At 45.8% G+C, this 15212-nt stretch overlaps 1 long non-coding RNA gene across 1 annotated transcript; it reads left to right on the forward strand.

The window, feature by feature from the left end:
* The first annotated feature begins 3196 nt into the window (after positions 1-3196).
* LOC309883721 lies at positions 3197-9866 on the forward strand. The gene is made up of 9 exons (XR_014318511.1): positions 3197-3232; positions 3363-3429; positions 3682-3722; positions 3992-4045; positions 4146-4189; positions 5331-5438; positions 5558-5607; positions 6001-6094; positions 7015-9866. It is a non-coding gene; the product is annotated as an uncharacterized lncRNA (long non-coding RNA).
* The last annotated feature ends 5346 nt before the right edge of the window (positions 9867-15212 follow it).

Consider the following 15212-nt stretch of genomic DNA (forward strand, 5'->3'; position numbering starts at 1 on the left):
GACTCCACTCTCAGCTGCTCACCACAGGAGCAAAGATCTCCTGAAGCTGCAGACAAACAGTATGTTTTCAGCTGCTGGAGGGATACTAACTGGAGTGTTAATAATTGTATGTGTTATTCTTAAATGTCCAGGTATTTTGTGTTGAAAGTATTTGTGTAAGGGTAAGGTTTTAAAACAAAGTGTTGCAAGTCACTTCACGAGGAACACAATGAGAGGCAATACTTGTTTGTTTGGTTAGGATTCTAAATTATATTGGCCGCACGTATTGTTTGCTTATCATTCTAAATTATATTCTTGTGGTATGATTGAGGTTGTGGTATGATTGAGATTGAGATGTGCCAGAGGCCTCTGGGTGTGCAATTGTGCTGTGTGTGTGCGAGTGTGCTATGTACTGTGTTAGTGAGCGTGCTTATTGCCATAGTGCAGGTTGCCATAGTGCAGGCTGAAATCATAGGAAATTAGTGCCGGCAAAAAAATCATAGGACAATGAAGGACGAAGTAGCCCTAGATTCATTACAGTGCTTTTTAGAAAAACGGGGAGTCGATTGTAAGCAACTAGCAGGACTAGTTGCGATCGGTCGAGCAAAATCATATTTCACAAGTATGGAGTCAAGGACTGGGGGCTTTGGGAGCTGAAGCAAAATCTAATAACAATCCGATGTGGAATAATGACACTGCAAAGGCTCTGCCACCTGGCATGTTTCTGATTTGCGGGGATCGTGCATGGCAAGGAATACCTGCCAACGCGTTTGGGAGTCCATGTTATCTAGGGCGACTCACATTGTTCGCCCCGGACTTACACAGTCTCCGGAACCAGAGCTTGTCGCAGAGATCCAAACGAGCTCTTAAGACTTTAGGTTCTGACTGTGACGATGGTGTAGAATTATGGGGCGCTGCTGAGAGAATATTTGCTTCATTAATTCCAGCAGTGGGAACTGCACATGCTTTGGCTAGCATTAATAAGCTTGCTTGTTGGGCTGTTAAGCAATCAAATGTAACAACTGAAATTATTACTGAAATGGCACAAGATATGGATAGTCTTAGGCATGTTGTGTTACAAAATAGGGCTGCAATTGATTTTTTGCTTTTAGCGCAAGGACATGGATGTGAAGATTTTGAAGGAATGTGTTGTTTCAATCTTTCAGATCATGGTCGATCGATTCATGACCAGTTGAAATGGTTGATGGAGCACACAAAGAAAATTACAGTACAACCTAGTTGGCTTGACAATTCGTTGCAGTCCATCTTTGGGGGTCTGTCTAACTGGTTAGTGAGTCTAATCAAAGAGGGATTTCGCTTTCTGCTTATAGTTATATTGATAAAAATAGCTGCGCGAATAATTTTTGGTTGCTTAACTAAGAAGATTGAACAAGTCACAGAAAAGGTATTAGTAGTCCAAAATAAAAACGGGGGAATTGTAGAGGGATGGTTAACTGAGATAGGTCACGTAGACATAAAACAGCTGAATCTTCACAAGTTGGACAAACATCGCACACAACTTGTCTGAGGCAATCAGACACAAGGACACAATATCCGTTGGCGGTTTGGGAAAGTACCAACTGTGTTATTTCGGTGGAAAGGATGAGGAAGAAGCTGATAAGATAAGGACGTAGGGGGACCAATCATGAGCTTAACTTTTGTAATATGTATGAGCTAATTATATGTTAAGGAATAAAAGGCGTCTGAGCTATCCAATAAATCGAAGCTTGCTGATCACTCATATTGAGTGTCCCTGTCTTCCTTCTGTCGACAACACTCTGGCATGCTAGTGATTGCTGGTTCTCTGTTTTTGCAAGTGATAATGAACGTGTTTGACGTAATTCCATTTGAAAAAGTTCCAGTTACTTGACTGGTCGCGTTGTTATTTCAATATTAAAAGCTGTAGCAAAAGCATGGGGATTGTTGCTTCTAGAAACACACCAGGTCTCTTGTCTGTTCTCTGCATGATGTTCAGGTAAAGCAGATTTAAAAAAAAAAAAAACACACAAATAAACAAAAAAAAAAAAACAAACCAAAACAAAAAAAAACAGCTACTGCTGCTCCTGCTCTGCTCCTACTTCCTTGTGCTTTGTCCCTCCCCTTTTCCAGGTGATAGGGTTTGGATATTGGGCAGGGCCAAATGGTATATGAGCCCTAGGCATGACATCAGAGAGCTCCTTCTGCCTGGGCTGCTCTTTGGGGGCAGTGCTTTGGTTTCCTTCAGTCAGTTGCAGGGTTCTCTAGGCAGGCTGGAGTCTATGGATTTCTGGATTTCTAAGTGCTTGGAATTCACTTAACAGAGGAATATTTAGTAGAGGTTGCTGGCTCTTTTTTTTTTTTTTTTTTTTGATGGTGGGATGCTCTTCTGTTTTTGAGTTATATTTTAATCTCTAGATGTATAAACCTACTTGTGTAATTTTCCAGAGAAGTAAAGCCAGCTTCATTTCATGCTACATGTGGCTTGGCAGTGTAGATGCAGCATTACCAAGAGCCTGAGCAGGGTTGTATCAGAGTCTGCTCTTTCCTCTGCAAAGGGTAAGTCTGTGATTACCTCTGCCGGGGCCGCTGTGCGTGCACGTCTTTTTGGCATTTATGGACCTCAGATGTTTTTTTTTTGTGTGTGTATGTTCTAAGGTTTTGGTTTTTTGAGGGGCAAATAGTGTGTGCGCTGAGCGTGGTTGGCAGGAGGAGGTGGGGAGCTGCTCAGGACTGGTAGGTTTGGTTTCTCAGAGTGTGCGGCAGCCTTCCTATGCGATGCGACTGATTGTTGGGTGGGAATGTTCCAGCTTGTGTGTCTTAGCCGTTGTAGCTTGTGTAGTGTGTGTTGTGTGGCCCAGGCAGAGTTTGCTGTGGTGCTGTGAGCGAAGAATCTCAGAGCTGGTGAGCAGCTGAAGCACTGGAGCTGGGAAGAGAGAGGTATTGCAGCAGGTACGCTGTAGCTCTGAGGTACCTCAGAGTGTGCGTTTCTCTTGTGTCTGCAGGTGCTTTGTGCAGTCGTGGACAGGGAAGGGAAATCCTCGTGTCACGAAGCTCTGAGGGAAGGTGAGTGTTGTCAGCCTGGTCATCCCTTATCTGAAGTGAAGGGAAGACGCTCAGGTGTTTCCCTGTGAGGGTCCGAGGTGAGGCTGTTTGGGATAGAGGAGCAGTGTGGCAGGTGTGTGCTCGCAAGAAGAGTGGTCATTTTGTCCTTTTGTGTTCCCAGGTGGTATGGGTGATGCTGGCCGCTCCTTTCAAGCTTGGACCTAATTTGCAGGTACAGAGGCAAGTGGCCTGCTGTTTTGAAAGGTTAAAACTAAAGATGGGGTCCCTTTTGTTGTTGAGGGATGGGTGCTACTGCTGTCCGCTGAATGTTTATCTTCTGCCTGTCTTTCTCCTTTGTTGAGGCTGAAATGCAGTGTGCAGTACACAGTGCAGGACATCTTGACCCGAGCTGCCTCTGCAGTGACTCTGGTGCGTGATGAGCAGAGGTAACTGTTGTTTTTGGGGTGCGGTTGTCACTGCAGTTATTTTCCTACATCCAATAGAGTAAAATTCCAGTTTGCCTTTTAGAGGTGCTATAAGTGAGTAAAGGGAACAGATGGAGGCATGTGCCACGTGGGGCAGGCAAGCGGCTGAGGTACAGGAGGGGATGAGAGTATGTGATTTTTTTCTGGGGATGAAATGGAATTAATTTTGTTGGTGTATAATGTGTTCTGCTCCTAGATTTTTCTTTCAATGTGAAGAAAAGTTTGAGCTAATTCCAGGTAAGAAAGTTCCAGTTACTTGCTGGGTCGTATTGTCCTTTTAATATTCAAAGCTACAGCAAAAGCGTGGGGATTGTTGCTTCTAGAAACACCCCAGTTTTCTTGTTTGCACTCTGCATGCTGTTGAGCTAAAGCAGACTAAAAAATAAATAAATACAGGAAACACACACAAAAAACAACAATAACAAAAAAAAAACACACAAAAAAAAACCCACCATTGGCTGACTTGTTGTGAACGCAACGATCATTTAATCCCTTTGTTTTCCCAGGTGGTGTGGATGATACTGGTTGCACTGTTGGAGCTTGGATTTGGAGAGGAACAGGTGAGCATAGTTGTGTGTTGCATCAGCAGTAGTCAGCATTGTGGAGAAGGTGGGCATCATGACTGGCATGCTAGTGAATGCTGGTACTCTGTTTTTGCAGCTGATGATGAGCCTGGCAATTGACTAAGATGACGATCAGTGCCTGTGCGTTTCTTGAGGCGGAGGGAATTTACCATGCAGCAACCTGAGAGCTAAGTTGGGGGGCACCTGGTATTTGCATATCTGGGGTGGCTAATGGGAGCTGGGAGCCAGAGGAGCATGGTGCCTGCTGGCTGACTAGACTTGGTGCCACGGTGAGGGTGGTTCAGGCTGGGTCACATTCAGGCTGCTTGTGGCTGGGTCACCAGGCTAATAGAAGCAGCGGGATTATTTTGTAGCGTGAGTGCGTGCGCCAGGCAGGACAGTTTCCTTCTGTTTGTCTGTCTTGTGTTGCTTCTGCGATGTCTGTTCTGTGCTTCTCGGGTCTTGATATCCTCCTAGCTTTTTACACTGGACTGACTAGACAGGCGACTTGGTAGTGGTGTTGAAGGGCCTCAATGCATGTTTTGTCATCATGACTCTGATCCGAGCACTTCTTGTCTTGCAGTCACTGCTTAAAGAGCAGGTCTGTTTCAGGTCTCGTGCATCATATTCTGTTTGAGATCGCGTCTGTTTCCATCCTCACTCTTGCAGAAGTCATCTGGGCTGCATCAGGAGCTCTTGTTGGGAATTGATTTCCTAAGCGTCGTCTTATGGGGTTTTCAGTCCCCATCCTTCTGGTCTCTTGTCTTGAAGGCAGGCTTTTTAGGCCTCCATCATCCCAGTTCTGGCAGTTGCTTCCAGTCGCATGTCGTGACATTTGACTCTCTCCTTGGGTCTGGTGCAGAGCACCTGTTCTGACTTGCTGTTGCCATAGAGCTTCCCTCTGGGGGGTCACCTTTTCTTGCGCCTTGTGTTGTGTGTTTTGTTTGTAGTGTTTGTGGCGTGCCTGTGTGTGTATGTGTTTGGTGTGGAGCTGTCCTGCCTGGCAGTTAGTCATTAATGTGGCAGTGCATGGGTGTACTAATACATTGTCTGGACTGTTTTGGCAAAGGCATCCGGTCTGCCTCTGGGCACGTACTGAAGGGCAGCTGGCACAGTCATCTCTGTGGTGTTTGGCAGATGTGGAGGTGGGAGAGTATATCTGCTTGTGAGCAGCTGCTCACATAAGTGCTTGAACGGTGTGCTTGAGGAGGTCTGTTGAATCTTGAAAGGTTACAGATATGGGGTTTTGAAATGTTTATTCTTATTTCTTTCCTGTCCCCAGTAGAGTGTAAACCTTTAGAACCTGTCACAGGAAAGAGCTCCTTCTGGAACTGTTCAGCACTGGGTAGGCAGCTCAGTGACAGGCTTGATCTACTTCTGAGGTGCTGAGGTAAGGGGGCTGCTGTATTGAAACGATAATTTGTAAATGGGGTCCCTGCTGTTGTTGAGGGATGGGTTCTAATGCTGGCCGCTGAATGATTATATTGTGATTGTTTTCATTTGTTAAAGCTGCAACACAGTGTACAACGTGGGACTTGAGCATAGCTGCTTTCGGCAAGGTGAGCGATGAACAGATGTAGCAGGTACTTTAGGGGTGCAGTTGTCACTGCAGTTAGTTAACTACACAAAGTACAGTAAAAATCCCATTTATATTTCAGAGGTGTGTTGTAGCTGGCCTAAGAGAGCAGATGGAAGCATTTTCCTCGAGGGCAGGTGAGGGGGCCCAGGTAAGGGAGCAGATGAGAGTAACTCTCCTAGCTGTGCTGTGGCTTTGGATGCTGCTTAGGCCTATGCTTTTCTTTTTGTTTCACAGGTGTGTCGCACAGGCTCAGAGGGGCTAAGCTGCACTCTGAAGAGCAGCACGAGAAGGGCAGGCTGTTTGTGAGCTGGATTGGAGCAGAACTGCCAAGTAGCACGAGGTGACTGCGAAGGGTATCCATCTTGCTTTGCAGGTGCCATGGCAGGCTCTCCACAGAAGCAGTTGAGGATTTGAGAAGAGGTTGCAGATCATCAAGGAGCAACACATGCAGGGACGGCTTGAAAACGGTATGGCTGCTTTCTCTTCTGTTTATCAGGTGTCCCAGGCAATGTGGGCTGTGATGTTAGTCTTTAGAATCGGAACAAAGCAGGTGCTGATGGCTGTCTTCTTTGGTAGGCAAAGAGGTGCCCAAAGCCCTGTCCTGTGTAGCCTGAGCACACCTTGCTGAGGATGAGGTGTCCTTTCTACCAGTTCCCAAAACTGTGTTGAAGCTGAAATGCTGTGTCTGTGTTTTGGTTGGGGTTGCACCTTGGTGAGTGTAGGGATGGATTTTAAGTGGGTGCAGCGGAGGGCCTGGACCCAGTGTCCTGTAATGTGTTTTAACACATCAGCATAGCCTTTTGGTTCTCAGCTTACTGAAGTAAGTGATTTTTCCTGTGAGTGGAATGGAATTGAATTCTTTTTTGGCATGTAATCAGTTCTGCTCCTAGACTTTTCTTTCTATGTAAATAAAAGCTTGAGCTAATTCCAGATGAAAAAAAAAAAAAATTCAGCTACTTGCTTGGTCATTTTGTCCTTTTAATATTCAAAGCTGTAGCAAAAGCATGGGGATTGTTGTGGAGGAATGGTTAAGTGAGGTAGGACACGTGGATGTTGAGCAGTTAGGAGGTCATGGGCTAGGGGGGGTACCGTACTCAACTCATATGAGCCTGGGCACGTGCGCAGCCGGTTGAGAACCAATCAGGCCCAAGGACACGATGCCCTTGTGTGGTTGGGAAAGTCCCTAAGGCGGGATGGTAGCTAAAAGAGGGAGGAACTAACTGACAAGATAGGAAAGTGTTAGCCAATCCTGAGCTTAGTTTTTGCAATATGTATGAGTTGATTATGTTCGAACTAGATAAAAGGCGACTGAGCTATCCATTAAAGTTGAAGTTCACTGTTCACTCACATTGAGCGTCTGTGTCTTCCTTCTGTCGACAACAAATAGCGCCCGAACAGGGACCGATCTGAACGGGATTTGGACACTGCTGGCGGTGATCCTGGGCCACGGTTGGACGGAATAAGGGAGGAACCGGTCCTGCAACGCAGCCCAGGAGGTGGAAGGGACAAGAATCCCCTCACCCGCGTTGGGAAGGTGAAAGGGACGTGGAGTCCCCGCACCCGGGAGAGGATCCCGCCGGTCACGCGTCGCCGAGGTCTGAAAGGTGAAAGGGACGAAAACTTGGAGTCCCCGCACCCACAGCTCGGAAGGTGGAAGGGAGTCCCCGCACCCGGGATGAGCCTATAAATGGTCCCGCCGGAGAAGCGCCGCCGAGGTCTTTGCAAAGGCTGCAACCAACGTATATAAAGGTATGGAGAGACAAGCGGCGTATGCTTTGCTCGAATGCTTTTTAGAAAAGCGGATCACTTCAGATATAGACTGCAAAAAGGATTTACCAGGATTATTAGCATATGGAGTAATGCAGGGTTGTTTTATCAATCCTGATACAGTTTTTCAACAAACAGAGTGGCGTAAATTTGGGGACAAATTGTTTGATGAAGTTATTAATGAAAATAAGGCTGCTAAAAAATTATTGAAGCCTTGGAGAGCAGTCACTAACGCCTTAGTTATACATCAGGCTGAACAGAGAGTCGCTACTGCTGCTACAGAGCGACTGGGATTGCCGGGAAGTGTTGGAGCTGGGGATTGCCCACTGCCGCCTTCAGTGAGAACGATAACGCTGCCTCAGGGGGCTACGGGGCAGTGGGAGCCTCCCCCCCCCCTCAGTCACCGCCACGAGCAGTGCTGCGCTCGGAGTTCCGCGGAATCGAACGGCAGCTGACCCTCACCGTGTGGCGAGTCTGCACAGAGCAGAGGGACGGACATCAGGACCCTGCAGCCTGTCTGATGTAACCATGGAAGCAGCGGCGGCTGTACTGCTTCTCTCTGGAATTCTTTTTATAAGAGGTTTACCTTGCAATGAAAAAGGGATACTAACTGGAGTGTTAATAATTGTATGTGTTATTCTTAAATGTCCAGGTATTTTGTGTTGAAAGTATTTGTGTAAGGGTAAGGTTTTAAAACAAAGTGTTGCAAGTCACTTCACGAGGAACACAATGAGAGGCAATACTTGTTTGTTTGCTTATCATTCTAAATTATATTCGTGTGGTATGATTGAGGTTGTGGTATGATTGAGAGTGAGATGTGCCAGAGGCCTCTGGGTGTGTGAGTGTGCTGTGTACTGTGTTAGTGAGAGCGCATTTATTGCCATAGTGCAGGCTGAAATCATAGGAAATTAGTACTGGTCGAGCAAAATCATGTTTCACAAGTATGGAGTCATTGTGCGAAGTAGCCACTTGGAGAAACTTAAGGGAACGTACTGTTTAAAACTTTTTGATCGTAATGAGTCAATTCACAAATCCATTACTTTCTTGAAAGAGCACATGAGAAAGAGTCAATATGGTATCAATCCTTTCAATCAATGGTTCACTGATTTGTTTGAAACAATGCATAGATGGTTACTGGGATTAGTCAAAGAGGGATTAAGGATTTTGTTCACTGTGTTGTCAATCATCATTGCATGTAGTATTGTGATAAATGTGGTTAAAGAGTTATTTGCAAAAATGTTATAAAATGTTATAGAGATTTTGAAGTGGTGCCAGAAACAGGTACCCAGTGGATCACTGCAAAGTGGACTGAAGCAGCTTTAGAATCTGCACACGCCGAAGACGACCAGGAAGAGGTTCCTGATAATCATTCTGACAATGACGTGGGCTGTGACACCTCGACGACTATCAAGAACAGCCTTTGATCACCATCAAGTGATTAGGTTTAAGTGTGTTACTACTAAGTTGTGTTACTTACTATTAATTGTGTTACCATTAAGTGCTTACAGTAATTGTAGTGTTATTAGGGTTAAGTTGTATAGTTGTGTTATGTTATGTACCCTTTCAGAACATGCTTGTTTGGGGTCCCGATAGGGGATCCAAAGGAACTGAGTGAAATGTTAGCACCATACTCTGCCCGTATTACTCTGCTTAATGGATCTTTTTCTGACTGTAGGAACTGCACACGCTTTGGCTAGCATAAATAAGCTTGCTTGTTGGGCTGTTAAACAGTCAAATGTAACCACACAAGTTCTTTCTGAAATGTTGCAAGACACGGAAAGCCTAAGGCACGCTGTGCTGCAAAATAGGGCCGGTATTGATTTCTTGTTCTTGGCTCAGGGACATGGGTGTGAAGATGTAGAAGGAATGTGTTGCTTTAATCTTTCCGACCATGGTCAGTCAATTCACGACCAGTTAAAATGGTTAAGGGATCATACACAAAAAATTGTAGTACAAGATAGTTGGTTTGAAGGTTGGCTTAAATCTGTTTTTGGGAACATGGGTGGATGGGTTTTGTTAGTTAAAGAGGGACTTTGCTTTCTACTTATAATTATATTGATTATAATTGCTGCATATGTAACCTTTAACTGCCTAACTAAGAAACTAGAGCAACTCACAGAGAAGGTATTTGTAGCACAAAATAAAAACGGGGGAATTGTGGAGGAATGGTTAAGTGAGGTAGGACACGTGGATGTTGAGCAGTTAGGAGGTCATGGGCTAGGGGAGGTACCGTACTCAACTCATATGAGCCTGGGCACGTGCGCAGCCGGTTGAGAACCAATCAGGCCCAAGGACACGATGCCCTTGTGTGGTTGGGAAAGTCCCTAAGGCGGGATGGTAGCTAAAAGAGGGAGGAACTAACTGACAAGATAGGAAAGTGTTAGCCAATCCTGAGCTTAGTTTTTGCAATATGTATGAGTTGATTATGTTCGAACTAGATAAAAGGCGACTGAGCTATCCATTAAAGTTGAAGTTCACTGTTCACTCATATTGAGCGTCTGTGTCTTCCTTCCGTCGACAACAGATTGTAGCTTCTAGAAACACTCCAGTTCTCATGTCTGCACTCTGCATGCTGTTGAGCTAAGCCATATAAATAAGGTAATAAAACCACAGCTGCTGTTCCTCTTCTTTCTGCTTTTTTTGTGCTTTCCCCCTGCACTTTCCCATGTGATTGGCTTCAGGTTCCAGGTGGGACCTAATAGTAACTGAGTTGCAGGTGTGCCATCAGAGAGCTGCTTCTGCCTGGGCTGCTCTTTGGGGTAAGTGCTTTGTTTTTCCTTCAGTCAGTTGCAGGGTTCTTTAGGTGGGTCAGAGTCTATGGACTGATGCATTTTCAAGTAGAAACTGGTACGCATATCTTTTCGAGGTGGCAACTGGTAGGATCTGTCATAGTAAAGCAATCTAAGTAGTAGGTGCCTGTATTGCACGCAGCTCTTCCTCAGGTGAGTAGTTATTACAGCAGTTTTACGGATAGTATGGCGATGTTATTTTGTGTGTTTGCTTTGTGTTTCTGGGTCCCTTATGATTTTTGCAGAATTACAGGGCTTTTTGTGAGTCTTTGCCTATATGTCAAATCTTATCAAAGTCACAACCTTGGTGGCAAAGTGATGGAGCAGGGTTTAGGAGAAATGTATCATGGAGGCTCCCTGTGTGAGCATGTATCTGAAAATGGCAGCATTGGGCATATAAGCAGTGGCCTTTCTCAGGGTTAGGGGCGGTTTGTTATATTTCTGGAGCTTTTGCCTGTGTGTTTGCTGTCTGTCGAGTCTTTAGACCATAAAGCCTTCTAGGCTTTATGTGCATGGAATTCACATATTTGAGGTATGTTTATGAGGGGTTGCCAGGTACGTTGTTTTTGGGAAACCGTGGGGTACGGTTTCTTGACCACATAAGTGCAGTACTGCCAAGAGACTGAGCAGGGTCACCTTCTTCATCACTGAAGAATAAGTCTGTTCGGGCACGTTTCAGTGTGGTGCTGACCGGGCACATTTCTCAGTTGGAGCTACTGAGCAGGTGAGTTAAAGGAACCAGGAACAGAGAGGTATTGCACAATGATATGTTGCATTAGTAGTAGTGAGCGTTGTGCAGGAGGTGGGTATTAGCTCTGGCATGCTAGTGAATGCTGGTTCTCTGTTTTTGCAAGTGATGATGAACCTGTTTGACGTAATTCCATTTGAAAAAGTTCCAGTTACTTGACTGGTTGTGTTGTCCTTTTAATATTAAAAGCTGCAGCAAAAGCATGGGGATTGTTGCTTCTAGAAACACCCCAGGTCTCTTGTCCTCTGCATGTTGTTCAGGTAAAGCAGATTTAAAAAAAAAAAAAAAAAAAGAAAATGAAAATCTGCTGCTCCTGCTCTGCTCCTACTACCTTGTGCTTTGTCCCTCCCCTTTACAATGTGATTGGGTTTGGGTGCTGGGCAGGGCCAAATGGTATATGAGCCCCAGGCATGGCATCAGAGAGCTCCTTCTGCCTGGGCTGCTCTTTGGGGTAAGTGCTTTGTTTTCCTTCAGTCAGCTGCAGGGTTCTCTAGGCAGGCTGGAGTCTATGGATTTCTGGATTTCTAAGTCCTTGGAATTCACTTAACAGAGGGATATTTAGTAGAGGTTGCTGGCTCACTGTTCTTTGCGATGGTGGGATACGCTTCTGTTTTTTGAGCTATATTTTAATCTCTAGATGTACAAACCTACTTGTGTAATTTTCCAGGGGACTAAAACCAGCTTCATTTCATGCTACATGTGGCTTGGCAGTTTAGATGCAGCGTTACCAAGAGCCTGAGCAGGGTTCTATAAGAGTCTGCTCTTTCCTCTGCAAAGGGTAAGTCTGTGATTACCTCTGCAGGGGCTGCTGTGCGTGCACGTCTTTTTGGCATTTATGGATCTCAGATGTTTTTTTTTTCGTGTGTGTATGTTCTAAGGTTTTGTTTTTTTTAGGGGCAAATAGTGTGTGTGCTGAGCGTGGTTGGCAGGAGGAGGTGGGGAGCTGCTCAGGACTGGTAGGTTTGGTTTCTCAGAGTGTGCGGCAGCCTTCGGGTGCGATGCGACTGATTGTTGAGTCTCTCCTGGGGTCTGCTGCAGAGCACCTGTTCTGACTTGCTGTTGCCATAGGGCTTCCCTCTGGGGCTCACTTTTTCTTGTGCCTTGTGTTGTGTGTTTTGTTTTAGTGTTTGTGGCGTGCCTGTGTGTGTATGTGTTTGGTCTGGAGCTGTCCTGCCTGGCAGTTAGTGATGACAGCTAACGTGGCAGTGCATGGGTGTACTAATACATTGTCTGGACTGTTTAGGCAAAGACATCCAGTCTGCCTCTGGGCACGTGCTGAAGGGCAGCTGTCACAGTATATCTGTTTGCGCACAACTGCTTGTTTACCTCTATTCATTTAATAAATTGTAAAATTTAATTGCAATCCAATTTGGGACCCAGTCATGTATGACAACTGGGGGCTTGTCCGGGAGGGCTTTGGTTCCTGAATTCTTACTTTATCTAGGAGAGGTGCCCCACCATTTGGTGGCTGCTGTTCGAGTCAGGTCGGGACTAATGGCATCTTGAACCTGAATAAAGGTAAGCAAAGGTTTTTATTTTTTTTCAGTTCCCTTGCTGGCTGCAGCACTATATTTTGCCCGTAATTCTGCGTGTGAAGATCTGAATGAAGACAATGGAGTCATAAGCGTTTAAAGCGTATACTGTTCTGTTGGGTGGGTTTCGGTTGCCTGTGTGTGTAAGAGTGTGACTGAGACGGAATTCAGTTCCGAAGCGATTGTGGAGGTCTTCTAACCACGGTTCCAATCTCCTGCTAGGGACTTGGCCAGTGAAGGAACGAAGGGATTCCTATAGGATTTGTGGGTGGGTGATAGATCTTAAATCCTCCGTAAGACACTCTTATTAAGGTAACCAAGGGCTGTGGGAATTGCCACAGTAACATTCCTAGATGGGTCAGACAAAATCGAAGACCAGGGACCAGAAGAAAGGGAGCAAATTACCAGACATACCACCAGAAAGTCCATTAGGAATAACGGTTAGAAATTGGAATGAGAGGGGCCCCAGAAAAGGAAAAAGTAAATAAAAAACGGTCCAGTATTGTGTGATAGAATGGCCAAAGGAGCCTTTAACACCACATATCTTTCAGCCTGCTTTTGGATCCTTTGAAGACTGTATTTGTCAGGCCTTAAATACACATGTTAATTCGAGGGAACCTTTTTGCTGGGAAGAAAGTGATTATGCAGGATTATGGATCAGGAGGACTTCATGTCCTTTTCCAGCCTCAATATTTACACTAAAAGCAGATAAGAAATTTGAAGAAGAACAAGAACAGGAAAAAGGAAAAGATAATAAACGGGAGCCGTTGGATAACCTACCATCTCCATATCCTAACAATCCACCTCCGGTGGCTGTGGTATCTCCAGCAGTACCACCATTGCCCCAGCTTTCAACACCATCAGCACGAGAATGAGACCGACCACCGGCTGCATGCACGAGAAGTAGTACTGCCATATCTGAGAGAGCTCCTCTATATCCCTTAAGGGAGGTAACTGGTGTATAACTGGGTTGGAGTTTTAACAGGGTTTTAATGGTTTCAGGGTTAGTGTTTTAGTGTTTTAGAGGTTTTTTTGTTTTTTGTTTTTGTTTTTTTTTGGGATGGAGTGTTGCTATGTTTTTTAGGGTTAGGGTCCTAGGGTTTTATTTTTGGTCAGTTACTTAGGGTTAGTGTGTTAAGATCCTTTTTTTTTTTTTTTTTTTTTTTTTTTTCAGGTTAGGTTCTCCAGGGTTAGGGTTTTGAGCAGCCTAGTTTTTTGGGTTATGGTGTTGAGCATCCTAATGTTTTGTGTTAGGGCTTTGGGTTTTAAGCATCCTAATTTTTGGGTTAGAGTTTTGTGTGTCTTCATGTTTTCAGTTTGTGCTTAGAGCGTCCTAAAGTTTTGGGTTTTGGTTTGTGTTTTGAGCATCCTAATGTTTAGAGTTACGGTTTTGAGCATCCTACTGTTTTGGGGTGGCTTTGGGTTTTGTGCATCTTAATTTTGGGGTTAAGGCTTCAAGCGTTCTAATTTTGTTGTTTAGGGCTTTGAGAATCCTAATGTTTTGGGTTTGGGTTTTGAGCGTCTTAAGTGTTTGGGTTAGGGCTTTTAGGCATAGTACTTCAGGGGTTTAGTGTGGTAAATAGTTTGGGTTATGCCTGTAGGGGTTTCAAAGTTTTTTAGTGTTACGGGTTGAGGCTTTTTTGAAAGGCCGGTAAGTGCTTGGGTTACAGTGAGTGCCGGTAAATGTATTTCTCGAACACTCGGCCTGTGATTGGTCAAGTAAGCTGCCTGGGGAATGCCGGTAGGCGTAGTTTTCCGGCACCGGGCTTCCGGGAGGCCATGTTATTTGCCCAGAGTATGCCGGGAGATGTAGTTCTCGGGCTCTGGACTTCCGGGAGGCCATGTTGAGTGCCCAAAGCATGGTGGGAGGTGTAGTTTTTGGACTCTGAACTTCCGGGAGGCCATGTTTGGTTCCCAGAGCATACCGGGAAATGAAGTTCTCGGACTCTGGACTTCCGGGAGGCCATGTTGGGTGCCCAGAGCATACCGGGAAATGTAGTTCTCGGACTCTGGACTTCCGGGAGGCCATGTTGGGTGCCCAGAGCATACCGGGAAATGTAGTTCTCGGACTCTGGACTTCCGGGAGGCCATGTTGGGTGCCCAGAGCATACCGGGAAATGTAGTTCTCGGACTCTGGACTTCCGGGAGGCCATGTTGGGTACACAGAGCATACCGGGAAATGAAGTTCTCGGACTCTGGACTTCCGGGAGGCCATGTTGGGTGCCCAGAGCATACCGGGAAATGTAGTTCTCGGGAACTAGGGTTAGTGTTAGTGGTTAGGGTGAGGGTAAGGGTGGTTAGGGTTAGAGGATTAGGGTTAGAGGGTTAGGGGTTAGGGTTAGAGGGTTAGGGGACTAGGGTTAGGGGGCTAGGGTTAGGGGGTTAGGGGGCTACGGTTAGGGGGTTAGGGTTAGATCTGCGCGGGTTAGGGGGTTAGGGGGCTAGGGTTAGGGGGCTAGGGTTAGGGGGTTAGGGGGTTACTAGGGTTAGGTGTATGGTTAGGGTTAGGGCGGGCTAGGGCTAGGGTTAGGGTTAGTGTTCTCTTAGGGTTAGGGGGTTAGGGTTAGAGGGTTAGGGCGGTTAGGGTTAGGGTTAAGGGTTAGGGTTAGAGGGTTAGGGTTAGGGCCGTTAGGGTTAGGGTTAAGGGTTAGGGTTAGAGGGTTAGGGGTTAGGGTTAGGGCCGTTGGGGTTGGGGTTAGGGTTAGGGGTTAGGGTTAGGGTTAGAGGGTTAGGGGTAGGGGTAGGGTTA

This window comes from Aythya marila (genome assembly GCF_965140915.1).
Source record: "Aythya marila genome assembly, chromosome: 15".
NCBI lineage: Eukaryota > Metazoa > Chordata > Aves > Anseriformes > Anatidae > Aythya > Aythya marila.